This window comes from Gorilla gorilla, chromosome 16, assembly GCF_029281585.2.
Source record: "Gorilla gorilla gorilla isolate KB3781 chromosome 16, NHGRI_mGorGor1-v2.1_pri, whole genome shotgun sequence".
NCBI lineage: Eukaryota > Metazoa > Chordata > Mammalia > Primates > Hominidae > Gorilla > Gorilla gorilla.
The window spans coordinates 65,382,062-65,409,024 of NC_073240.2; the positions used below are offsets into that span (position 1 = coordinate 65,382,062).

The 26,963-nt window shown below is 41.5% G+C and overlaps 1 protein-coding gene and 1 long non-coding RNA gene across 8 annotated transcripts in view; one reads left to right on the top strand and one right to left on the bottom strand.

The window, feature by feature from the left end:
* LOC109023405 (uncharacterized) overlaps positions 1 to 10,820 on the bottom strand; it is a 189,840-nt gene extending 179,020 nt beyond the window's left edge. For 5 of the 6 annotated variants that reach the window (XR_008671638.1, XR_008671634.1, XR_008671639.1 and 2 more), the window contains exons 1-2: positions 10,756 to 10,820; positions 2,251 to 2,474 (exon numbers count right to left, since the gene is read on the bottom strand). This is a non-coding gene — a long non-coding RNA (uncharacterized lncRNA). Of the gene's footprint in view, positions 1 to 2,250; positions 2,475 to 5,121; positions 5,687 to 10,755 lie in introns of those variants that run through there. The other variant, XR_008671637.1, reaches the window with a different exon arrangement.
* ZNF609 (zinc finger protein 609) overlaps positions 1 to 26,963 on the top strand; it is a 225,462-nt gene that overhangs the window by 162,603 nt on the left and 35,896 nt on the right. The window lies entirely within an intron of this gene.

Genomic DNA, 26,963 nt, shown 5'->3' on the forward strand with positions numbered 1-26,963 from the left:
GCCTCAGTCGCATCATGTCTCTGCATCAGTAAACAGACTTTCAAACTGTCCTCACTCTGAGGAGTTTAGAGGCCCAGAGGAGCACAGCTAATCATCTCTGATTATCACAGAGCTATTTTGTCAGTCTGCCCCTAGAAATTCAGGCATTTCATTCTGGTCATTCTAATAAAATCTGTTCCCCTGAATATTTTGTTGTCATTCAGTATTTATTTAAAGTTGACCGTGCAATAGGTGCTGATGTGTTACAGGTTAAGAACTCTGTATTCTTGTCTGTGTCATCATTAGGAATGTAATACATCTTCAGCTTTCAGAATAACGTCGCTAATGAGGTTTTATTGTGTGCCTGAGTGGTAGAAGCTGATGCAGAGAAGGTAGAGAGAGAGTTTAACTCTAGAGGTTGACTCTGGATATGTGTATACAATATACAATCTGAAAATCACAAAGTGGCTATCTGATTTTTAAAATGTCATCTGCTTATAGACAAATGTCTGAACAGTCACAGAGTCTGTTGGAATGACAGACATATCCGGACCATATCTCTGTGCCACCAAGCAACCTTCAAGGCCTCTTGCCTCAGTATATTGAAGATAGAATAAATCGATTTCCTGCCTGTTAGTTCTGCTTGCCTTTATGATGGTGACTCTTTTCCAAGAACAAGATGCTTTTTTTATGTGAACCTAACAAAAACTTTGACAGAGTGAGGCTAATGCTTTCACTCTCCTGAGGACAATGAATACCTTTTTATCTGAGGATCCCTTCCTGCCAGGGCAAAATTAACACATAATTTTTTTTTTTATTTTTTTGTAAATCATTTGCTCTGAAAGACTCTCTGTCAGGTTGTCACAGGCAGCCTATTATTACCAAGTTCCCCTGTTACGTACACTTTTTTTTTTTTTTTGAGATGGAGTCTCACCCTGTCACCCAGGCTGGAGTACAGTGGTGCGATCTTGGCTCACTGCAACCTCTGCCTCCCAGGTTCAAGCGATTCTTCTCTCTCAGCCTCCTGAGTAGTGGGGACTACAGGCACATACCACCACGCCTGGTCCATTTTTGTATTTTTAGTAGAGACGGGGTTTCACCGTGCTGGCCAGGCTGGTCTTGAACTCCTGACCTTGTGATCCACCTGCCTCAGCCTCCCAAAGTGCTGGGATTACAGGTGTGAGCTACCACACCCAGCCCAGTTTGTACTCTTAAGGTACTCTGTACTTTATTTCATAGCACACATCACAGTTTGCAACTTTGTTTATCATTTTTATGATTTTTCTATTAATGTGTATCTCTTCTACTGTGTTAGAAGTTCTGAGATCAGGCAGTCTGTTTTGCTCATCATTGTATCCAAGGTACTTAACATAGGTGGCAACTGACACCTATAGTAGTAGACTGTCAAAAATACTTGTTTGAGGCCAGGCGTGGTTTATCACCTGAGGTCAGGAGTTCAAGACCAGCCTGGCCCACATAGTGAAACCCTATCTCTACTAAAAATACAAAAAAAAAAAGCTGGGTATGGTGGCGTGTACCTGTAATCCCAGCTACTTGGGAGGCTGAGGCAGGATAATCACTTGAACACCGGAGGTGGAGGTTGCAGTGAGCCGAGATCGCACCATTGCACTCTGGCCCAGGCAACAGAGCAAGGCTGTCTCAAAAAAAAGAAAAATATATTTGTTTGAATGAAGGAATGCTTGCATCTATGTCATTGTCATTTCTGGATCTATCTTAATATATATCTAGAGGAGCCGGGTGCGGTGGCTCAAGCCTGTAATCCCAGCACTTTAGGAGGCCGAGGCGGGCGGATCACGAGGTCAGGAGATCGAGACCATCCTGGCTAACATGGTGAAACCCTGTCTCTACTAAAAATACAAAAATTAGCCGGGCGTAGTGGTGGGCGCCTGTAGTCCCAGCTACTCGGCAGGCTGAGGCAGGAGAATGGCGTGAACCCAGGAGGCGGACCTTGAAGTGAGCCAAGATTGCACCACTGCACTCCAGCCTGGGCGACAGAGCCAGACTCCATCTCAAAAAAAAAAAAAAATATATATATATATATATATATATATAGAGAGAGAGAGAGAGAGAGAGAGAGGATATTAAAATATTGCTTGAACTTAGGAATGGTGTCGAAGTACTTTCCAAAATTCTAAATCTTCTCTGAAACTCAGAATAAATACTGCTTTCACCAAGTTTGAGATCAGTCTCGTTGTCTAAATCTGTAAGATTTTTAATCCTACTTTTAATACCAGGTTTTCTCCCACTTACTGTATTTCAAGGCTTAGGTCTCTTCTTTATTTTTTCTTTCATCCCAAGGGAAAGAGAACTGTTCAGCAATAATATACTCATCTTTTCTTTGCTTTCTGGTCACCCCAGAGGGCCTTCACCTGAACTGTCAGTTGGCGAAGGTCTGAATTGGGATCAGAGTTGGTTCACATTCCTTTTCATCTTCAGGTAACAGAGATTTCCTGCAAAGATCATTCTCTGAAGATCTGTAAGATCCAGGATACCGAGTCAGTCCTCAAGTTAATCATAAGAACTACATACAGATACTTTTTAAAAAATTATTCCAGACTTCTAGGTTTTTTTGTCTGCCTCTCGACATTTTGTACTTCTGTCTGTCTCTTTGTCCAGCAAACTACACTGTCTTCAAACAGAAAAGTCCTTACAGCTCAGAGAGAAGCTGTGAATGCTTGGCCTCTGAGGGGAATGGAGGACACTGAGGTCCCTGTAGAACTGAGCCACCTTGCTGAGAACAGGTGTAGGAGTCATGGCCTCAATTATTCCTAGTTTCTTTGCCTACTTGTCCTACAGTGTTACTTCTTTCTTTCCTCTTCTCTCCCTATCACTCCCTTTAAACCTTGGATGCATTTTTAAATTCCTGCCGATTCCATTTCTTTTTAGGCTGTTTCAGTAAGCACTGCAAAGATTCAGTAAGCACTGCAAAGATCCTACTTGACTAGATTCAACCATGGGACTGTTAAGAAGACCCAAGTGTAACCTAGAATTTTTTTGTCTGTTTGTTTTTGAGACATTCTCAGCACTATGTAAGGGCTAGTTCCACTGGATTTTGCTTTATCTCACCTCACTTCAAATCAAAATACTGAGTACCTCCGAGGCAGGAGGTACACTTGAGGTCAGGAGTTTGAGACCAGCCTGGCCAACATGGCAAAACCCTGTCTCTACTAAAAATGCAAAAATCAGCCTGTAATCCCAGCTACTTGGGAGGCTGAGGCAGGGGAATCACTTGAACCCAGGAGGTGGAGGTTGCAGTGAGCCGAGAGTGTGCCACTACACTCCAGCCTGGGCGACAGAGAGTGAGACTCCGTCTCAAAAAACAAACAAACAAACAAACAAAAAAAAACTACCAAGTCTATTCTGGGTTCACAAGGCTTAACTCTAATCTAGGATCCTGAAAAAATGTATAAGAAGCCTTAAAGCAGACTATGTACTTTTAGGGACACAAAATTGCTTACTGGCTTGTGTGGTATTTTAAAGAAAGGCAAGGCTGACTTTAGGTAAGAGTTCTAGGAGATGCTATAGGTTCTCCTTTTTGGACAGTAGCACTAACCCAAAGGCCAATACCAGTGACGTAGTTTACTTTGGCAAATGTGCTTTATGGAAGAATTTATGGTATAGTGGAAGAAGCACTGGAGTAAAACTCTGGAGACTTCTATATCTCTGCCACTATCATTATGACCTTGGAAAAATCCCTTAATTTTCTGGGCCTTAGTTACCTCATCTCTTAAGTTGAACTAGGTGACCAATTAGGACCTGTCAGTTCTTTTTAGTTCTTTTTTTCTTTTTCTTTTTTTTTTTTTTTTTTTTGAGACAGGGTCAAGCTGTGTCACCCAGCCTGGAGTATAGCAACAACATCATCTCTCACTGCAGCCTCAAACTCTTGAGCTAAAGTGATCCTCCTGCCTTGGCCTCCTGAGTAGCTGAGACTACAGGCATGTGCCGCCGTACTCAGCTAATTTTTTATAGAGACAGAGTCTTGCTATGTTGCCCAGACTGGTCTCAAACTCCAGGCCTCAAGTGACCATCCCATCTCAGCCTCCCAAAGTGCTGGGATTACAGGCATGAACCACAATGCCCAGCCTATCAGCTCTTAAGTTATAAAAATCTATGCAGGCCAGGTGTGGTGGCTCATGCCTGTAATCCCAGCACTTTGGGAGGCTGATGCAGATGGATCACTTGAGCCCAGGAGTTTGAGACTAGCCTGGGCAACATAGCAAGACCCTATCTCTACAAAAAAAAATTTTTTTAAATCTATGCCTTAAACCATGGAATCAGGGCCAGGCACAGTGGCTTGTGCCTGTAGTCCCAGCTACTCAGGAGGCTAAGGCAGGAGGATCACTTGAACCCAGGAGTTCGAGGCAACAGTGAGCTATGATTGTGCCACTGCATTCCAGGCTGGGTGACGGAGTGAGACCCCATCTCAAAAAAAGAAAAGAAACATGGAATCAGCATGGATCCAACACTGGTTGACTATGGCAACTTAAAAACGAACAAGTGGATGGGCACGGTGGCTCACACCTGTAATCCCAACACTTTGGGAAGCTGAAGCAGGTGGATCACTTGAGGCCAGGAGTTTGAGACCAGCCTGGCCAACATGGTGAAACCCTGTCTCTACTACAAAAATTAGCCAGGTGTGGTGATACATGCCTGTAATCCCATCTGAGGCAGGAGAATCCCATGAACCCAGGAGGCAGAGGTTGCAATGAGCCAGGATGTGAGAGAATATGCGGCTGTCTGTAGAACAGGAGGAGCAGAGACTTTTTTGAGACAGAGTTTCTCTCTTCTTGCCCAGGCTGGAGTGCAATGGCGTGATCTCGGCTCACTGCAACCTCCACCTCCCGGGTTCAAGCGATTCTCCTGCCTCAGCCTCCCAAGTAGCTGGGATTACAGGCGTGTGCCACCACACCTGGCTAATTTTGTATTTTCAGTAGAGATGGGGTTTTTCCATGTCGGTCAGGCTGGTCTCGAACTCCCGACCTCAGGTGATCCCCCCGCCTCGGCCTTCCAAAGTGCTGGGATTACAGGCGTGAGCCACCATGCCTGGCCCCTGCTCACTATTGTAATAACATCCTGTCATCAGATTTCTTCTACCACATTTGACTGAAATATTTCTCATACCAGTTTTCCAGAGGTCTTCTCTCAGTCCTTCCTAGACTTCTATTAGCTCTCTTATTTCTTTATTCTTGAAACTCTCCTCTCTTGCCTTGGTCATAAATCTCATTTCTCTTTATAACTGGTTATTCTCTCTATTTTTTGCCAGTCTCTCTTCCTTCTTGTATTCATTTAATCATAAATTCCTGTTGAGATTCAGGATGCTGAAATATCGGTCAATTCAGTCCTATCAGCCTCTAGATAGGGTCTGTAGCAGCTGGTGCCCTGCTCCCTTTCCCACAGGCAAACAGCCTTATCCACAATATATTTTTTCATTTATTGTGTGTGTCATAGTGGGGAAAGTTGAGGAAACATTGAGTTAGGAATGGCATTTAGCTGCTTGGAGAAGAAATGAAACTATAATAATGATTTAATATAAGAGAATTTGGAGGTAGGTAGGTAAGTAGTCTAGGGCTGGTATGATGACATCACAATGGAATCACTGTTTCAGGCTCCTTAAAGTTACTTCTTTATTGTAAAATTGCTTCTGTAGCTCCAGCCATCACATTTACTTTCCAGTCTTGAAAGAAAAGGAAGGTAGAAGAGAAAAAGCACCTGCCTCCCATCTTAGTCTGTTACCTTTGGAGAGGTTTCCCAGAAGCCATACCATAAGACTTCTGCTTACATCTTGTTGGCTACCCTGTGTGCAAGGAAGGCAAAGAAATTTAGCCTTTTAGCTGGATACATTACTTCCCTGCACAAAATAGGGGCTCTTACTAAGGGAAAAGGGAAGAAATTAGTAGAATCTGCCACTCTTCTGCTTTGCATAGCCTTCATACATCATAACTTCCAAAAGCTATTACTTTAGCAGCTTTCTATTGTAAGTACTCTCCTATATATTCATATCTTTAGCTGTCTACCTTGTGTGAACAATACCGAGAACTTTATCTCCACACCTGACCTTTTGCCTAATACAGTTTCACTGATGAACATCAACAGAAACTGATTTATTAAATTCGAATGTCTAAAAAGGAGTATTCATCATTTTTTACCAAAAATTTCCTTCTCTTTCCTTTTCTATTTCTCTTCATTACACCTACATTACCATCCTCCTAATTTTCTTTTCTTTTTTTTTTTTTTTTTTTGAGACAAAGTCTCGCTCTGTTGCCCAGGGTACAATGGCCTCCACCTACGGGGTTCAAGAGATTCTTCTGCCTCAGCCTCCCAAGTAGCTGGGATTACAGGCGCCCACCACCACACCCAGCTAATTTTTGTATTTTTAGTAGAGATGGGTTTTCACCATGTTGGCCAGGCTGGTCTCGAACTCCTGACATCAGGTGATCCACCCACCTCGGCCTCCCAAAATGCTGGGACTACAGGCATGAGCCACCATGCCCAGTACCATCCTCCTAATTTTCTAGGCTCAAACCTCCCTAGTCATCTCTTGACTCTTCACTCTTCATCTCTGTATAATTTTTAGTGGTTTCTCTAGGAATTACAATATATATATTTAACTTTTCACAGTTTACTTAAAATTAGTACCTCAAGTGGAATGTAGAAATCTTACTACCATATAAGTCCCTTGACTCTCCATTTTTTTTTCTTTTTGAGATGGAGTTTCACTGTCTCACCCAGGCTGGAGTGTAGTGGTGTGATCTTGGCTCACTGCAACCTCCGAGAAGAGATGGAGTTTCACCGTGTTAGCCAGGCTTATCTCAGACTCCTGGCCTCAAATGATCTGCCTGCCTCAGCCTCCCAAAGTGCTAGGATTACAGGCATGAGCCACTGCACCAGGCCTTACTCTCCATTCTTTTGTTTTCTTTTTTGTTTGTTTGTTTTGTAAATTATTTTATTTCTTCCGTGATGATTTAGAGGCACTGTCTTCAAACCAATACAAATATTTCATAAATAATATTTGGCTGTTTTCTAACCAGTTGAGTAACTTGTTGCACAATAAGCTACTTCACATCTTTCAGCAAGAAATACATTAAATTTGAGTAGTAAAGACATTACATAATGAATTAGGACACAATTAAAATTTGCTTTAAATATTTTTTTAGGGGAGAGGACACCACACTTCTACTCAATGAAGAGAAACATTTTTACAGTCCTGAGGTCATTTATTTTTTTAACACCCATTATGCTGTGAATTTGTAGGGAAGAGGTTCCAGCAGTTCAGGCTCCTTCCCATTGGTTCTCACAAAGTGTGCTTCTCTGGGTAGAGGCTGCTGCTTCAGGTGAACCCAGATGCCTTTCTCTTTGGCTTCTTTCTTTTTCTGATCATTTTTCCTTCACATGTTTCAGGAAGCTATCTTGGGTCTTAGAGTGCTTAATGTGCTGAATACACACATTAATTCTCTTGGCAAGAATCTTGCCCTTGTTTGTTTACAACAATGCCAACAGCGTGCTGGGGGACACTGTAGACTCTTCCAGTTTAGCCGTGGTAACACTTGTGGGGCATTCCTTTTTGAACAGTACCCATTCCCCTGATGTCTACAATATCACCTTTCTTATAGATTCGCATATACATGGCCAAAGAAACAACTTCATATTTTCTTTTCTTTCTTTTTTTTTAGACGGAGTTTCGCTCTTGTTGCCCAGGCTGGAGTGCAATGGCGCAATCTCGGCTCACCACAACCTCCGCCTCCTGGGTTCAAGCGATTCTCCTGCCTCAGCCTCCGAGTATCTGGGATTACAGGCATGTGCCACCATGCCCAGCTAATTTTGTATTTTTTTTTTTAGTAGAGACGGGGTTTCTCCATGTTGGTCAGGCTAGTCTCAAATTCCCGACTTCAGGTGATCCCCCTGCCTTAGCCTCCCAAAGTGCTGGGATTACAGGCGTGAGCCACCACACCCGGCCACAACTCTATATTTTCTAAAAGAACTAGAGAACATATATTGGGTGCCTCTCTTCTTAACCTTTGTGTTTGTCCAATTACTGGAAGATGGCAGTTCTGGCCGAAAGGCTCTCCAGTATTTATGTTGTAGTTGTCTTACAGTAGCACATTGCCTGCTTTTGTATGGCTTATGAGCTAAGAATGGCGTGTGTGTATATATATATATTTTTTGAGATAGGGTCTTGCTCTTTCAAGACGGGAGTGCAGTGGCAAGATCACTGGCTCACATACAGTGGCACGATCATGGCTCACTGCAGCCTCAGCCTACCAGGCTCAAGTGATCCTCCCACCTCAGCCTCCCAAGTAAGTAGGACCACCAGAGCATGCCACCATGCCCGGGTAGTTAAAATTTTTTTTTGGTAGAGACAGTGTCTTACTACGTTGCACAGGCTGATCTTGAATTCCTGGGCTCAAGCAATCCTCCCGCCTCACCTCCCAAAGTGCTGGTATTACAGGCATGAGCAACCACACCCAGCCTATATTTTTTAATAGTTGAAAAAATGCAAAACCCAACAATATTTGTGAGGCATGAAAATTATGTGGAATTCAAATTTCAGTGTCTATAAATAAAGGGTTTTTTTGTTTGTTGTTTTTATTTTATTTTTTATTTTTATTTTTTTGAGACAGTCTTACTCTGTCACCCAGGCTAGGGTGCCGTGGTGCAATCTTGGCTCACTGCAACCTCCACCTTCTGGGTTCAAGTGATTCTCCTGCCTCAGCCTCCCAAGTAGCTGGAATCACACGCCTGGCTGATTTTTTTTGTATTTTTAGTAGAGATGTGGTTTCGCTATGTTGGCCAGGCTAGTCTGGAACTCCTGACCTCAGGTCTGCCTGCCTTGGCCTCCCAAAGTACTGGGATTACAGACGTGAGCCACCATGCCTGGCTGTTGTTGTTTTTGTTTTGTTTTTTTCAGATAGAGTCTTGGTTTGTTTCCCAGGCTGGAGTGCAGTGGTGTGATCATGGCTCACTGCAGGCTCAAGTGATCCTCCCAGTTCAGCCTCCCAAGTAGCTGGGACTACAGGCACACACCACCATGCCCAACTGATTTTTTTTGTTTTAATTTTTTTTTTGTAGAGATGGGGTCTCACTATGTTTTACAGGCTGGTTTCAAACTCCTAGGCTCTAGCAATCGTCCTGCCTCAGCCTCACAAAGTTCTGCGATTACAAGTGTGAGCCATCACACCTGGTCCATAAATAAAGTATTGTTTTGTTTTGTTTTTTTCTGTAACCTATTAGAAGTGACACGTTTTGTTTTGTTTTGTTTTGTTTTTTGACACAGGGTCTCACTCTGTTGCCCAGGCTGGAGTGCAGTGGCATGATCACAGCTCCCTGCAGCCTCCACCTCCCAGGCTCAAGTAATCCTCCCACCTCAACCTCCCAAGTAGCTGAGACTACAGGCATGTGCCACCCCATCTGGCTAATTTTGTATTTTTTGTGGTGACAAGGTATTGCCATATTGCCCAGGCTGGTCTCAAGCTCCTGGGCTCAAGTGATCCGCCCACTTCAGCCTGCCAAAGTGCTAGGACTATAGGCGTGAACCACTACACCTGGCCTATAATATTTTCTTACGGAAATGAGATCTCACTGTGTTGCTCAGGCTCGTCTTCAACTCCTGGGCTCAAGCAATCCTCCTACCTCGGCCTCCCAAGATGCTGGGATTACAGGCGTAAGCCACTGGGCCTGGACCCATAAATAAAGTTTTATTGGAAGACAGTCATTCTCATTTAATGTATTTTGTTCACATTTGCCCTACAGTGGCAGAGTTGAGAAGCTGTAACAGAGACCATGTGGCCTGCAAGGCCCAAAATATTTGTTATCTGGTCTTTTGTTGAAAAAGTTTAGCCGGGCATGGTGGTGGGCGCCTGTAATCCCAGCTACTCGGGAGTCTGAGGCAGGAGAATCGCTTGAACCCGGGAGGTAGAGGTTGCAGTGAGCCGAGATAGTGCCACTGCACTCCAGCCTGGGCAACAGAGTGAGACTCCATCTCAGGAAAAAAAAAAATTATTAAAAAAAAAAATGTTTACCAATCTTATGCCTCATATAGCCACCGTGCCTGGCCAGGGGTCTGAATGTTTAATTTTATTTAATTTAAATTTAAATAGCCATGTGTTAACTAGTGGCTTATGGTATTGACAGCACAGGGGCTAGATCTTTATATATACACAGACATGCATATATATATATGTGTGTGTGTGTCTGTGTGTATATACTCTGAGATGGAAAGAAGAGAGATTGTGTGGGAGTATGAAGAGGGTGGGTAAGTAGCTGACATCTAAACAGACCCATGGTGACTTCTGTGTACTCTGGCCCCTGTTACCCAGGAGAACATTCGGCCCTACTTCAAACTCTGTGGTTGAGCCCTTTGCTTTGGTCTGTGGGCTGCAGTTTTCTCATTATCAGAGTAATAGGCTATGGTTTTGCTTAGCAGGAAGTTAGTCTGCCTGTGGTAGCTCCGCTGAGAACCTGCCCCAGCTATTCTTCATCCTCATCTGATTGCAGATCCCAGCTGTGGGCCTTTATCCTTTTCACTAAAGGGAAGGGGCTCTCCATTATTCTTCTTTCATGGAAATGGTAACCTTGGTAGTTACCCTTGGTTTTTCCTGTGTGATTTTGATGTAGAAAAGTATGTGTGTGAACTGTGAAATATCTAATTTTAGATATTTGCACTAGAAAAGTAAGGTGGCATTCAGCTATTGGTTTTTCTTTCTCATATGCTATAATTAATGCCCCTTCACCTTCAGTCTTGCCCCAGGCAGTACTCACCTAGAGGAGAGATGGGGCACAGTAACAACCAAGCTTTCTCCACTGTTTAGCCAGTTGCATACTAGCTTGAATCCCGAAGAAATAACTCTACCAATAGCACAGTCATAAAGAGCCTAGCAGCCATTGTCTGACACCACAAATCTTCATAGCAACAGACCACCACATGGCAACAGCAGCCACACAAAGGAAACATTAGGGAAATCAGTACCTACTTTCTCCCACCCCTCCCCCACCAAAAACAACAGCCAACACATTCCCACCTAGCAGCTTACTCCCAGAGGATACTTTAGGGCAGTGACGTGTTTATATACCTTTGTGGATTGTGTTATATGTCCACTGTCATACACTTAAATCCTGAAGACCTTGGGAAAAATTTCAGTCACCGGCTTTTTTGAGTTTCATTTTGCAAATGGCAAAATAGACTAATCTCCAGGGGAGAAAGAGAGTCTCCCTTTGTGCATGCTCACCCACCTCCTCCCTCCCCCAGGCAAAACACAGTCAGGCAGTATATATAGGTGACTAGGCTGTGAGCTTGCCAGATAGGTAAGGTTGTTTGCAAATGAGATTCTTTTTATATTTCAGTAACAAAACCCAGACCTATTTTGTTATCAAAATCAAGCTGATACTTAGGAATTCAGGTGAGTGATACCTAGGCAATAAATATCTTACTGGTATTGCCTGGGATTAATCACTAGCCCTAACTAACTTAGCTTTGAAGTATGATTCAAAGGGGAAAAAGTCCTATTTGAGAGCCTTGGTGTTTTCTTGCTCTGTTAATAAGGTCGTTTGACTATCTGGGCCTTAATTTCCTTATTTGTAAAATGAGGAGGTTGGACTACATGATCTCTATGATCCTTCTAGCTCTGATATTTACAACTCTGTAATCATTTTTGTGGAACAGAAGAGGGACTTGTCTTTGTTAGTCATTGGTTGTGATGAAATCTGCTGGAAGATGTTGAGCCCTCTGGTCTTAGTGCTTACACTGCTAAAAACAGGTCCTGGCCCTGCCCTATTTGATAAAGCTGCTGTAACAATGATAGGCAGAAGCTATTAACAAAGTTGGCAACTAGCCTTTTCTCCCACGGCAGTAGTTTCAGACTAGTTCAAGCAGAGCTTTGCTCCCAAGCTATTGCTACTGAGGCTGCTGCTGCCTCTTAATGATACCGGTGAGAACTAACTCCATTTCTCTCTTTAACTCGCTCTCTCTCTCTCTGACTACTCTATGAAACAAGGGGCCGTTCTCCACCTCTTCTGATACCTCATTATTCCATCTCCCTCAGGCTTTACAGAACAAAGAAATCACAGGGCATCAACTTTATAATTTAGGCAGCTGAAGATAATTTCCCCAGGATAGGGTGGGTAGGTAGCTGATTCCTCCTGGCATTAGGCAGCATTGCTAAGTGGCCTTGTGTTTTGTCTGCCAGGCTTAAGCTTTGTTAGGCCCATTCAGGCTTCTCTGTATTTCAATTAAATTATAGTGGTAAACCAAGCCCATGTACTTTCAAAGGGGTAGGGGTTAGGAAAAACAAGAAAAGTATGTCATTTATAGGCCCTGCTACTCACTAATTGCTCAAGAAATTTTTGTTTAATCTACTATCCCTGTGCTTACTCCTGCCAGATCCTTTATTTCCTTTAGTTGCTGCCTTCACGGCCTTCTCCATAGCAACAAGCTATATGACAAAAAGGCTATGGTGAGAAATTGAGCAGTCACCCCTCCCTGAAGTTGTACTCTATTTTCTCCTTAGGGTATCTAAAAGCAGCCCAAAAGTCTGCTGTCAAATAATTTTCTACCTCCATTGAACTCATAATCAAATGAAACTTTTAACCCTGAACTAATTTGGTGAACAACCTGCATTCTCCTTATTTGACTCTGATTATCCCTACCTTTTGAAAATTTTCTAGATCATTCAATATACTTGAAATATTGTGCATATTCTCATTTATGAAGCTCCGTTTTGCTTTTTAGCTTTCAGCTTACTCCTTAGAATTATACAGAAAATCTCCTGGAATGAAGTATGGAGAAAGAGTAGATGAAGAAAGCGGAACCCTCCCCTTTTCTGCCATGTGCTGTTGCCTTAGATACTAGACTAGTCTTCTGCCCTAGAGATTGGGCAAGCTGCCTGAAGTACAGAACTGGCCTGCATCTTGGCTGATCCTCGCATAGCCTAATCTGTTATCCTTTGTTATCTTCCCAGCCACTTGTCTGCAGGAGTCACAAACCCAAAGGTTTTGTTTTTGTTTTATATTAATAAGTCTTACTGAAAATAATATAAACATGTACGCAAATCCTACGTTTGCAAGTCTGCATTTTCGAAGTGAACACACCATGTGGTACCAGCACCTAGATGAGGAAACACAGTATTGCCAGAACCCCAAAATCTCTTTCATGCCTCCCTTCTAATAGCTAGCCCTTCTCCCCACCCCAGGTAACCAATCTCATTGTTAATATCATAGATTAGTGTTACCCATTTTGAACTTCACATAAATAGAATCATTACAGTATGAGCTTTTTTATGTTGAGCTGTTCAACATTGTGCCAGTGAGATTCATCCATATTGTTACATGTTGTTAAACTTTGTTTATTTTCATTATAGTATTCCATTATGTGAGTACACTGCTACTTATTCAGTTGTTGATGGCATTTGGGTTATTTGCAGTTTGAGGCTGTTATAAAAAGTGCTGCTGTGAAAATTCTTGTACATGTCTATTTGGGACTATATATACATATTCCTATCTATCTATACTTAGAAATGGAATTATTGAATCATAAGGTATGTGTATGATCAACTTGAATAGACATCACAAGTTTCCCGAAATGTGTAAACCAATTTACATTCCTACTTCCAATGTATTAGAATCCTGATTGCTCTGTGTTCTAGCCAACACTTGACCTTATTTGTCATTTTAGCCATTCTGGTGGTGTGTAGTGGTATCTCATTGTGGTATTAATTTGCATTTCCCTGGTGAGTAATGAAATTGAGCATCTTTTCATGTGTTCATTGGCCATTTGGAAATCTCTTTTACAAAGTGTCTGTTCAAGTCTTTTGCCCATTTTTGGATTGGGTTGTATGTCTTTTTCTTATTGATTTGTATGAATTCTTTGCATATTCTGGTTATTAGTCCTTTGTGAGATTTATGTAATATAAATATCTTCTGTGTCTTAACTTTTCTGTTAATGGTGTCTTTGTCTTCATTTTTATGTAGTCTATTTTATCTTTTTTAAATTTTTTGTTTTTCTTTTATTGTTAGTGCTTTCTGTGCCCTGTTTAACAAAGTTTTGCCCATCCCAAGATAATATATTCTTCTATGTTTTTTCTGAGAACCTTGTTTATATATATATATATAAAAATACATATATATATATATATATGTGTATTTACATCCACAATCTATCTGGAATTTATTTTTGTTTAGGATGTAAGTTGGAAGTCAAGATTCTTATTTTTTTATATGGATATCTAATTGGCCCAGCACCTTATCAAAAAGACCATCCTTTCCCCCATTGCACAGCAGTGTCACATTTGTCGTAAACCAATTAACATGTGTGGGTTTATTTATGGGTTCTCTTCTGTTCCATTTATACATTTACCTATTCTTGTGTCAATACTACATTGTCTTGATAACTACAGCTTTGTAAATCTTGTTATCTAGTAGTATAAGTCTTCCAGTTTTGTTGTACTTCTTCAAGATTGCCTTGGCTTTACTTGGCCTTTTGCATTTCCATGTAAATTTTAGGATCATCTTTGTGAATTTTTACAGAAAAAAAAGTGCTGAAATTTTGATTAGGATCTACAGATCAATTTGGAGAAGACCCAAAGTTTTATCCTTTTACTTAAGCTAGTAAACTCAGCAGTTACTGAGGGAGAATTGGGGGGAGGGGGGATCAGAGCAAGTCACTGATATCATTTGGGGATCTTGTTTAAAATATATGTTAGCTGGCCAGGCACCATGGCTCACACCTGTAATCCCAGCACTTTGGGAGGCTGAAGTGGACAGATTTCTTGAGCCCGGGAGTTCAAGACCAGCCTGGACAACATGGCGAAACTCCGTCTCTACAAAAAGTAGAAAATTAGCCAGGCTTGGTTGCAAGCGCCTGTGGTCTCAGCTACTTGGAAGGCTGAGGTGGGAGGATCACCTGAGTCCAGGAAGGCTGAGGCTGCAGTGAGCTGTGATTGCACCACTGCATTCCAGCCTAGGCGACAGAGTGAGGCCCTGTCTCAAATAAATAAAATAAAATTAAATTAAAAAGTTAGCTATCTCCTGCTCCTATTCTGAATCAGCAGGTTCAAGATGGAGCTTGGAACCAGGTGCAGTGGCTCACACCTGTAATCTCAGCACTTTAGGAGGCCAAGGCGGAAGGATCATTTGAGCCCAGGAGTTTGAAACCAGCCTGGGCAACATAGTGAGACCTGTCTTTATTTAAAAAATAAAATAAATAAGATGGAGCTTGGACATGCCTATTGTAAAAAATGCTCCCCAAGAAATTATGGTTTGCTGCCATCACCACTGTTCTCCACCAACCCTGTTTGAGAACCATTGACTTAGACTGCAGTCTAGCAGCAATTCAGTGAGGCTAGTTAAGGTAAAATCTGACTGATTTAATCAACACCACATCTGCCTTTGGGGCTGTATTAATTTCCTGGGCTGCTGTAACAATGTACCAAAAACTGAGTGGCTTAAAACAACAGAAAGTTATTATTTCACAGTTCCTGAGGCCAGGCATCTGAGATCAAGGTGTTGGCAGGACCGTCTGTCTCCTGCAGCTCTAGGGAAGAATCCTTCTTTTCTTCTGCTCTTTGCTGGCAATCCATAGTGTTCCTTGGCTTGTAGCTGCATCATCCCAGTCACATGGCTGTCTTCCCTCTGTGCATATCTGTGTCCAAATTGCTCCATTTTATAAGGACACCAGTCACTGGATTAGGGCAGACCCTAATGACCTTATCTTGATAACTTGATTGCCTCTGTAAAGACCCTATTTCAAAATAAGGTCATATGCTGAGGTACTAGGGGTTAGAACTTCAATATACCTTTTTTTGGCAGGGGAAAGGTGGGACAGGGACACAGTTCAGTTCATAAAAGGGGCAAATGAAAATTTCAGAATAATTATTGTCACAAGTTGGAGAGAGAAGATTTTCTAGAAATGTGCATAATAATGAGAGACATTGCTTCCCAAAGTCAGTCTGAGCAGATCATCCACCCTCTGACCCCAACTGTTACTGGGTTGAGTTCCTCTTTTTTTGCTTTGTTTTGTTTTGTTTTGTTTTTTTGAGTCTTTTTCTGTCGCCCAGGCTGGAGTGCAGTGGCGCAATCTCGGCTCACTGCAACCTCCACCTCCTGGGTTCAAGCGATTCTCTTGTCTCAGCCTCCTGAGTAGCTGGGACTACAGGTGCCCGCCACCACACCCAGCTAATTGTTGTATTTTTTTTAGTAGAGACAGGGTTTCACCATGTTGGCCAGGATGGTGTTGATCTCCTGACCTCATGAGCCACCGTGCCTGGCCTCCTCTCTCTTCTTTTAAATCTACTTATTTTATTTTACTTTTTGTAGAGCTGAAATCTCACTTTGTTGCCCTGGCTGGTCTTGAACTCCTGGGCTCAAGCAGCCTCCCATCTTGGCCTCCCAACATGCTGGGATTATAGGCGTGAGCCACTGCGTCAAGACTTGAGTTCCTTTCTCTGCATTACTATTTACCCTTCCTTGGGTAAATACACTTGTGCTTTCTTTTTTTTTTACTGAGAGTGAAAGGGTGGTTCAGCTCTACTCTGTTAACAAACTCTGAAACAGTCAAGTAGAGGTTACCAGAAAGAAAAATAGGTTTTCAGCAGTTGGCAGCATACTAGCCTCTGGCTGAAGAAGGCCAAAAGGAAAAGTGCCTCACATAAGCCAAGCCTAGTCATATTCTTATCCTAGTTCCTTCTGCTAGGTCATAAAGCAGTAAAGCTGTGGACAGTGGGATTCCTTCTCAACCCCAGGCAAGTATTTTTTCAAAGCTGTTCCATTGAGATCATACCATCTTTCTTATTCCTAGTGGTTTTCAGAGGACTCCAGCTGTATAGCCAAAGGCATGATGACCTTTGCTGAGCCACCTTCTCCAGCCATGGCTGCAGGATATGGTTACCTCAGCAAGAGGAAAGGAAGGATATACGATTTAAGGGTGTGGTGAAACAGCCTTTGTTGCACTTATGCAAAGTTTCCATAGTGTAAGAATGTATAGATGGGAGGAGGAACTGTGTCAGATTTTTTGCATTTCTCCCATCTTTCCCATTTCTCCCATTTGCACACCCCATCCTCACAGTGTGGGTGTGAAGTGGTTTACATTTACTGGTTATTCCACTTTGGCCTTCTCTATCCTGTACTAGTCCTTTTCCTGCCTATAGTTTTAGCAGTACCAGATCTGACTGCTCTTCAAATTGGCACTTGCTTAATAATGGTTTCAGCTGGCTCTCTATAATACTTTTGCCTGAAATTCTGTTGAGAGAAAATACTATGGTCATGTGAAAATGGTTCCAGGATGATGGGTGTTAGTTACACTTGTGCTTTCTTTTTTTTCTTTTCTTTTTTTTTTTTTTGAGACGGAGTTTCGCTCTTGTTGCCCAGGCTGGAGTGCAATGGCATGATCACGGCTCACCACAACCTCTGCCTCCCAGGTTCAAGCAATTCTCCTGCTTCAGTCTCCCGAGTAGCTGGGATTACAGGCATGCACCACCACGCCTGGCTAATTTTGTATTTTTAGTAGAGATGGGGTTTCTCCATGTTGAGGCTGCTCTCGAACTCCTGACCTCAGGTGATCCGCCCACCTCGGCCTCCCAAAGTGCTGGGATTACAGGAGTGAGCCACCGCGCCTGGCCTACACTTGTGCTTTCTTTGGCTCCTCGAGTCCCAGAAGATCTCAGAATTAAGGGTTTAAGATTTTTGTTTTCTCTCCAACCCAGACTTGAAGGTGGACAAATTTGAAGACATCATTTTCTTTAGCAGTAGTTTCCACATTTTGCTGTACATTAGAGTTTGGGAGTGGGAGTTTTTAAAATCCCAGTCCCCAGATCTCACCCAATTAAATTGGATCAGAATAACTGTGGGTGGGAGCCAGGTGTCAGTATTTTTTTAAGGGTCTCCAGAGGCTTTGAACATTTTTACAGACTATCCCAAATTGCTTATTGGATCATCTGAGATATTTACACTTAGAATATTAATAAAGAACTCCTGGATAGTGTATAGATTCTCTTTGGAAGTATCCTCTCTAAAGGAACAGTAACCACATTTCTGCCTTTAGGTTTCTGGTTTTGGAAGACTCGTACGTAATTTGACCCTTCCTTACAGTCAGATCCATGAATTGAGGATGAATGGTTTGCCAGGATAAGTAGGATAAAAACCTAGAGATGTTGCTGTTAATCTGATTGGAGGTTCTGCCTACATGAAATTTGGTAGGGCATGAGTATTTATAGCATGGCAAAAGCATTCTCTCTAATAATTTGCGTTGCAGCAACAAATTTGGAGCTAAAATACAGGTTTTTGGTTTGTTTTTGTTTTATTTTTTTGAAACAGAGTCTCATTCTGTCACCCAGGTTGGAGTGCAGTGGTGCAATCATGGCTCACTGCGGCCTCCAACTCCTGGGCTCAAGCAACCCTCTCACCTCAACTTCTCAAGTAGCTGGAACCACAAGCGTGTACCACCATGTCTGGCTAACTTTTTTTTTCTTTTGCAGAGACTAGGTCTCGCTGTGTTGACCAGACTGGTTTCAATCTCCCGTCCTCAAGTGATCCTCCTGCCTCGGTCTCCCAAATTGCTGAGATTACAGGTGTGAGCCACCACGCCCAGCCAGTATGACAGTTAAAAAAAAAAAAAAAGTTTGGCCAGACACAGTGACTCACACTTGTCATCCTAGCAATTTGGGAGGCCAAGGTGGGAGGATTACTTGAGCCTAGAAGTTCGAGACCAGCCTGTGCAACACTATGAGACCTCTTCTCTACCAAAAATCAAAAAAATTAGCCAGGCAAGTGGCACACTCCCGTAGTCCCAGCTACTTAGGAGGCTGAAGCAGGAGGATCTCTCGAATCCGGGAGATCGAGGCTGCAGTGAGCCCTGACTGTGCCACTGCACTCTAGCCTGGGTGACAGAGCAAGACCCTGTCTCAAAAAATAATTATTATTATAATGGTTTTCATTTTCTGTAAATCTAAAATTTGTTTAAATGGTTTTCAGATAACAACTATGCACCAATTTAAGAAGAAAATCTTAGCTAGTACGTAACCACAGATGGTTCTAATTCTTTCTAGTTTCTTCATTTCTGGAGGCAACTCACTCTTGGAAGTTTCTGAATATATTTACCCTTTCTCTACATCTCTGGTTTGAACTTTCATCCTGGAGGAAATAGTGCTCATAAATGCACATACTCTCTAATCACATGTCAAAGTTAATTATTAGACAGTAACATACCAGAGATCAGCTGTGGGAAGGAAACAATTTCTACATTCTCCCATCTGAGGCTTCTGCAGAGGTATAGCATGTAGAGTTCCATACCAGCCTTCCTCACAGGCATCCTCTTGCAACTCTCCCTCAGCTCTCAGTCCTACCAATTTCCTGCAACATTCCTTGCTGCAGGCGTGAGCCACCACACCTTGCCAGAAACTATAATTTATTTACTTTCATACAATCTGTTTCTCCACCTCAACCTCTAAAGAGATCTAGGAAACTGGAGTGGGAAAACTTTAGAAAACTACTAGTACTGACTGGGAGTTGAGGTATTGGTTGTAGCTGCATCCTCCTCCTTGCCCTTACTCCGAACATCAGTAAACAAATATGTCTGTCATTCTCCTTTAGAAATAAAAATAGGAACTACGTAGACACCATTAACAGGTTTTTGATCATTTAGTGGTGGTTAAAAGGACCTTTGGCCATTATAAGAGGTCTAGAGAGAGTAAAGAGGACTTTACTAGGAAAGCAAAGAGAAGACCATAACTGAAGGCATATTCAACTTCTAGAGAATAGGACCAAATTGAACAACAATTTGGCACCAGTGTAAAGTGTGTCAGCAACAGTTATTAATATTTATTGTTAACTATTCATACTAGCACTGGACATTAGGCTTAACACTTACTATTTTTCTGACCAAGCTAAGGAAATACAACTTTCAAGGGAACGAGGTAACAAAGTAGGCCAGGTGTGGTGGCTCATGCCTGTAATCCCTGCACTTTGGGAGGCTGAGGCAAGAGGATCACTTGAACCCAGGAGTTTTAGACCAACCTGGGCAACATAGCAAGACCCCTTCTCTATCAAAAAAAAAAATTTTTTTTTAATTAGCTGGACATGGTAGTATGTACCTGTAATCCCAGCTACTCAGGAAACTGAGGTGGGAGGATCACTTGAGCCCAGGAGGTCATGGCTACTGTGAGCCATGATCTTGCCAGTATACTCTAACCTGGGCAACAGAGCAAGACCCTGTCTCAAAATATATGTGGGGACAAGCTTTTTATTTGTATTATTTATTTATTTTAAACAACAACATCTTGTCCAAGACAAATTTTTTTTAAAAAGAGGAAAAGAATAAAGAAAAAGAAGGCCAAGGCCAATGGCTCACACCTATAATCCCAGTACTTTGGGAGGCCTACGTGGGAAGACTGCTTTAAGCCAAATTCAAGACCAGCCTGGGCAACATATAGCAAGACCTCATCTCTACAAAAAAAAAATTTAAAAATTAGCTGGGCATGGTGGTGTGTGCCTCTAGTCCTCGCTACTCAGGAAGCTGAGGAGGGAGGATCACTTGAGCCAAGGAGTGTGAGGTTACAGTGAGCTATGATCACATCACTGCACTCCAGTCTAGGCGACAAGAGCGAGACCCTGTGTCAATAAAAAACAAAAAGAAAAATAATAAAAAGAATCAGAGGTCTTTAAAATATAACAGATGATGGATCCAGTGTTTACATACCTAAGTATACCTTTACCAGAGCTTCTGCCTTGATATGTGAGTCTGAGGGTTCAACTGTAAATTGCAGAAAACTTATAGAATGGTTTGGTGCCCAAGGACTGTTGCTGAGTCTTGCATGTAAGTCCAAAGTGGATACTATCCAAGTGACCTGCAATGCCATCCATAGATGGTGGGCAGAATTGATGGATGAGCTCTTGATCCAATGGGTAGCTTTGTTTTTATTATACATGTCTTTGGACCAGGCAATCATCTACTAAGTCACATTATAATAAGAAGAGGAGTATGAATGCTTAAAACAGACTTTGTTAGCTACCCTTACTGTGCTTTGAATTCAAAGCATGATTTCAGAGATAATGAGGTATATCTTCTCCTAAATTTTCTCTCTCTCTCTTTCTTTTCTTTTCTTTCTCTTCCTTTCTTTCCTTCTTTCTTTCTTTCTTTCCTTTCCTTTCCTTTCCTTTCCTTTCCTTTCCTTTCCTTTCCTTTCCTTTCCTTTCCTTTCCTTTCCTTTCCTTTCCTTTCCTTTCCTTTCCTTTCCTTTCCTTTCCTTTCCTTTCCTTTCCTTTCCTTTCCTTTCCTTTCCTTTCCTTTCCTTTCCTTTCCTTTCCTTTCCTTTCCTTTCCTTTCCTTTCCTTTCCTTTCCTTTCCTTTCCTTTCCTTTCCTTTCCTTTCCTTTCCTTTCCTTTCCTTTCCTTTCCTTTCCTTTCCTTTCCTTTCCTTTCCTTTCCTTTCCTTTCCTTTCCTTTCCTTTCCTTTCCTTTCCTTTCCTTTCCTTTCCTTTCCTTTCCTTTCCTTTCCTTTCCTTTCCTTTCCTTTCCTTTCCTTTCCTTTCCTTTCCTTTCCTTTCCTTTCCTTTCCTTTCCTTTCCTTTCCTTTCCTTTCCTTTCCTTTCCTTTCCTTTCCTTTCCTTTCCTTTCCTTTCCTTTCCTTTCCTTTCCTTTCCTTTCCTTTCCTTTCCTTTCCTTTCCTTTCCTTTCCTTTCTTTGTCTTTCTTTCTTTCCTTTCTTTCATCAGGGTCTTGCTCTATTACCCAGGCTGGAGTACGGTGGTGCAGTCTTGGCTCATGGCCACCTCCATCTCCTGAGCTCAAGATATCCTCCTACCTCAACCCTCTAAGTAGCTGAGACTACAGGCATGTGCCACCATGCTGGGCTAATTTTTCTATTTTTTGTAGAGATGGGGTCTCACCATGTTACTTAGGCTGGTGTTGAACTCCTGGGCTCAAGTGATCTGCCTACCACAGCCTCCCAAAATGCTGGGATTACAGGCATGAGCCATTGCACTCGGCGTCCTACATTTTCTGCCCCACAACTAGCAACTGTTTTTTCCTCTGATTTTTTTTTTTAATTTTTGAAATTATTTTATGATTTCAAAAGTAATGCCTGATTTTTTAGCTATGACACCCAAAGCACAAGCCAGCAAAAGAAAAATTAGATAAATTGGATTTCATCAAAATTAATAACTTTTGTTTATCAAAGGATACTACCAAGAGAATAAAGATAGAATGAGAGAAAATATTTGCAAATCGTGTATCTGATAAGTGATTAATATCTAGAATAAAGAACTCCTACAGATCAACAATGAAAAACCCAAACAACCTAATTCAAAAATGGGCATAAGACTTGAATAGACATTTTGCCAAAGAAGATATCTAAATGACCAATAATCACATGAAAAGATGCTCAGAATCATTAATTATAAGAGAAATGAACATAAAAACCATGATGAATTACCACTTCATACCTACTAGGATGGTTGTTATCAAAAATGTGGAAAATAAAAAGTGTTCAAGAGGATGTGGAGAAATTGGAACCCTTGAGAATTGTTGGTTGGAACATAAAATGGGTACAAGCCATTGTGGAAAACAGTTTGGTGGATCCTCAAAAAGCTAAACAGAACTAACATATGATCCAGCAATTCTACTCCTAGGTATATACTTAGAAGAATGGAAAACAGATGTTCACACAAAAACTTGTATGTGAATATATGACAGTATTATTCACAATATTCAGAAGGTAGAAATAACCCAAGTGTCCATCAACAGATGAATGGATAAACAATGTGGTATAGCCATGCAATGGAATATTATTCAGCAAACAAAAAGAAATGAAAGCTGGTACAGTGACTCATGCCTCTAATCCCAGCACTTTGGGAGGCTGAGATGGGAGGATCACTTGAGCCCAGGAATTGAAGACCAGCCTGGGCAACATAGCAAGACTGCATCTCTAGAAAAAAATACAAAATGGCGACCAGGCATGGTGGCTTATGCCTGTAAGCCTAGCCAACATGGCAAAACCCCATCTCTACTAAAAATACAAAAAAAATTAGCCAGGCTTGGTGGCACACACCTGTAACCCCAGCTACACGGGAGACTGAGAAAGGAGAATCTCTTGAACCTGGGAGGTAGAGGTTGCAGTGAGCCAAGATCGTGCCACTGCACTCCAGCCTGCACGATGGAAACAAGACTCCATCTCAAAAAAAAAAAAAAAAAAAAAAACTGGGCGCGGTGGCTCACCCCTGTAATCCTAGCACTTTGGGAGGCCAAGACGGGCGGATCACTTGAGGTCAGGAGTTCGAGACCAGCCTGGCCAACATGGTGAAACCCCATCTCTACTAAAAATACAAAAAATTAGCTGGGCATGGTGGCGCATGCCTGTAGTACCAGCTACTCGGGAGGCTGAGGCAGGAGAATCGCTTGAACCTGGGAGGCAGAGGTTGCAGTGAGCCGAGATCATGCCATGGCACTCCAGCCTGGATGACAGAGGGAGACTCTGTCTCAAAAAAAAAAAAAAAATCAACCTGGTATGGTAACACGTGCAGTGATAAACTCATTATCACTGTATAGGATGTTGTCAGTTAGGCTTACTTAGTACTCCCAGCTACTCAGGAGGCTGAGGCAGGTGGATTGCTTGAGCTGTGATCACACCACTGCCATCCAGCCTGGGGGAAAGAGTGAGACTCTGTCTCCAAAAAAAAAAAAAAAAATGAAGTTCTGATTCTACAATGTGGATGAACCTTGAAAATACATGTTAAGTGAAATAAGCCAGTCACGAAAGGACAAATATTGTATTTTTTCCACTTAGGTTTCTAGAATGGATACATTTATATAAACAGAAAGAATATTAAGGGCCGTGGGGAGCATAGGGAATGGAGAATTATTGCTTAATGGCTACAAAGTTTCTATTTCAGGTGATGAAAAAGTTTTAGATATTGTGATGGTTCAAAAGGAAAAAGTAACAATTTTTATTGTTGAAAATTTAGGAGACAAAACAAAGTCAAAATTCACCAAGAGGAAAAGAATAAATTACCCAGAGATAACCAATGTTTGAATTTTTATATTATACATATATTTTTGTTGCTTCTTTTATTTTATATTTTTAACAAATTGAGACCCTTCTCTATGTATTTTGTAATCTTCTTTGTTTAGAGAAATATATTCCTGTAACATATTTCCATAACATTAAATGACCTTCTATAACATTTTAAATAACTACAGAGTATTCCATGTTAAGGATGTATCATAATGGACTTAGTCATTATATCTTTTATATGGTTTAAAAAAAGATACTTCTTAAATTTTCCAGCTCTTCAAGAGCTGAGCTTCATTTTTTACATCATCAATAAAGTACCTCACATACCAAGGAGATACATTATGTGTTTCATAATAATAACCTTGCAGCTTTGGACTTTTCGGTTTTTGTCCCAACTCCCTTTTCTCTTTTTATCCTCTTGCTGCATTTTGCCTACTTGGACATTTTCTTTTTGCTTCTTCCACCTGTTCTATGTGTCTTTCACTTTGCCACCAGTATGTAGCTTTATTGCTGCATCTGTTTCTTTTCTGGTAGAAACAGGTCAAACGTAAAATCAATAACCTGCTTCTCAGCCCAAAATAAACCTACAGGTGTTGATGTCTTTTGCTTTAGTCCACAGTTTTATTCTCAAGTGCAGTGCATAAACCATTTAGTGTTTTACACTGAAAATACGAGCTCCTGAGAACCAAGAAAATATAATCTTATCTTGTGAGGCAGCGTAGTTAAAAATACGTATAAGGCCATGCAGTATGGTTTACACCTGTAATCTCAATACTTTGGGAGGCCAGACAGGAGGATCGCTTGAGCCCATAAGTTTGAGACCAGACTGGGCAACATAGCAAAACCTTGTCTCTACTGAAAACTTAAAAATAAAAATTAGCCAGGCATGGTGTCATACACCTGTAGTCCCAGCTATTTGGGAGGCTGAGGTGGGAGGACTGCTTGAGGCCAGAAGTTTGAGGTTGCAGTGAGTTATGATCATGCCACCGCACTCCAGCCTGGGCGACAGAGTGAGACTTAACCTCAAACAAAACAAACCATACAGGCTTTAGTTTAGAGTCATGTTGATTGGGATTCAGATCCTAGCTTTTGCATCTTATTTAGCTATATAACATTGGAACAGATTGCTCTGAGTTTCCAGTTCCTCGTCTGTAAAATGGGAATGATTATACATTGGAGGTTGGTGAGAGAATTAAATATGAAATAATATATAGAAGATGTTAAAGCACGATAAGTTGTATGCATTATTGGAAATACTGTCTGACCACCACCACATACCAAAAAAAAAAAAAAAAAAAAAAAAAAATTAGGGAAAGCAACCAATTATCTAACCCGTTTTATCTGGGACTAAGCATCCTTTCTGTATCATTAGGACTTGGGAAACCTCTTCCACAATTTTAGTGGGGTTATATTGGAGTCTGAATCTTACTTTAGTGGCCAGATTCAGTGTGTAGTAACAGTTAAGGTCTAGGATGCTTCTAATTGTTCATTTCATAGGTGGAAAAGGAAGATGGATACTTACTGCAAAGTATACAGCAAATTTTGTCTGGGAGCAAGACATACATAAGAGAAAGAATTTGAAATGACTCCAGCTTTGGTTGGGCAAATTCTGACAATTACTTTTAAATGTAAGCCCAATGAAGTCAAATATCTATAGTGACTGTTATCTCCAGATGAATTTTGAGAAAAAAAATAGAATTGTTATAAATTAAATGAAGCTTCGGAAAGATAGGACTCAATTTAGTCATATTGGTGGTTTTTTAAAAAATTCTAAATCTTTACATTGTATTTTAATGCCATAAACTCATTATCACTGTATAGGATGTTGTCAGTTAGGCTTACTAATGCTCCTTCTCCACCCCCCAACACACACAAATCATATATCTGATTGAAATCAGAACTCTGTCTCACACATACACACACACACTCTCACACTCACTCTCTCTCACACACACATGCACACACCCATGCTGCTGGAAATTTGGGGAATCACACTGAGTTGAGAATCAGAAAGTAACTGAGATTCTTATCTTTGGAAGGAAAGGTAAGTAAGTAGCTGAGGAGTTCCTATTCTTCTGTCAGCTCATCAGCCAGAGATGAGATCTGGTGCCACTCCAAACCCTGCCTGATGGGTTAAACCAGTATTAGGGTTATTTATTCTGTTCAGTACTTACTGAGTACCTGCTAAGTATTTAGGGAGAGAAAAGAAAAATGTATAGACAGATGTTATCTCTTCTAATAAAGCATCATTTTTGCGGGGGAGGGGTTGCTTTTTATTTTGTACATGAATACATGAAGTGGCACAACATTCAAAAGAGATGAAAAGGATAGGCAGTAAAAAGTAAGTCTTCTTTCCCTGTCCCTAGCCCACCTAGTTCTGCTACCTTGAGGCAACTACAGTTATAATTTCAAAGTATAATTTTTAATATTTTTAAAATACTTTAATACTTTAAAATCAGAACATTTATCTAGGAATAGAATAATATAGCAGTCATAGGGACACACTTTGACACATCACATAAGAAATTAGGTAAAGAGTCAGGTATATCGTGGCATGTGCCAGTAAGTCCCAACTACTTGGGAAGGTGAGGCAGGAGGATCACTTGAGTCCAAAAGTTCAAGTCCAGCCTAGGCAACATGGTGAGAACCCATCTCAAAAAAAAAAAAAATGTAGCCCATGCCTGTAATCCTAGCACTTTGGGAGGCCGAGGCCAGTGGATTTCCTGAGCTCAGTAGTTCGGGACCAGCCTGGGCAACACAGTGAAACCCCCTGTCTCTACTAAAATACAAAAGAAAAAAAAAAAATAAGCCAGGCATGGCAGCATGCACCTGTAGTCCCAGCTACTCGGGAGGCTGAGGCAGGAGAATTGCTTGAACCCGGGAGGTGGAGGTTGCAGTGAGCCAAGATCTCACCACTGCACTCCAGCCTGGGCAACAGAGTCAGGCTCTATCTCCAAAAAAAAAAAAAAAAAAAA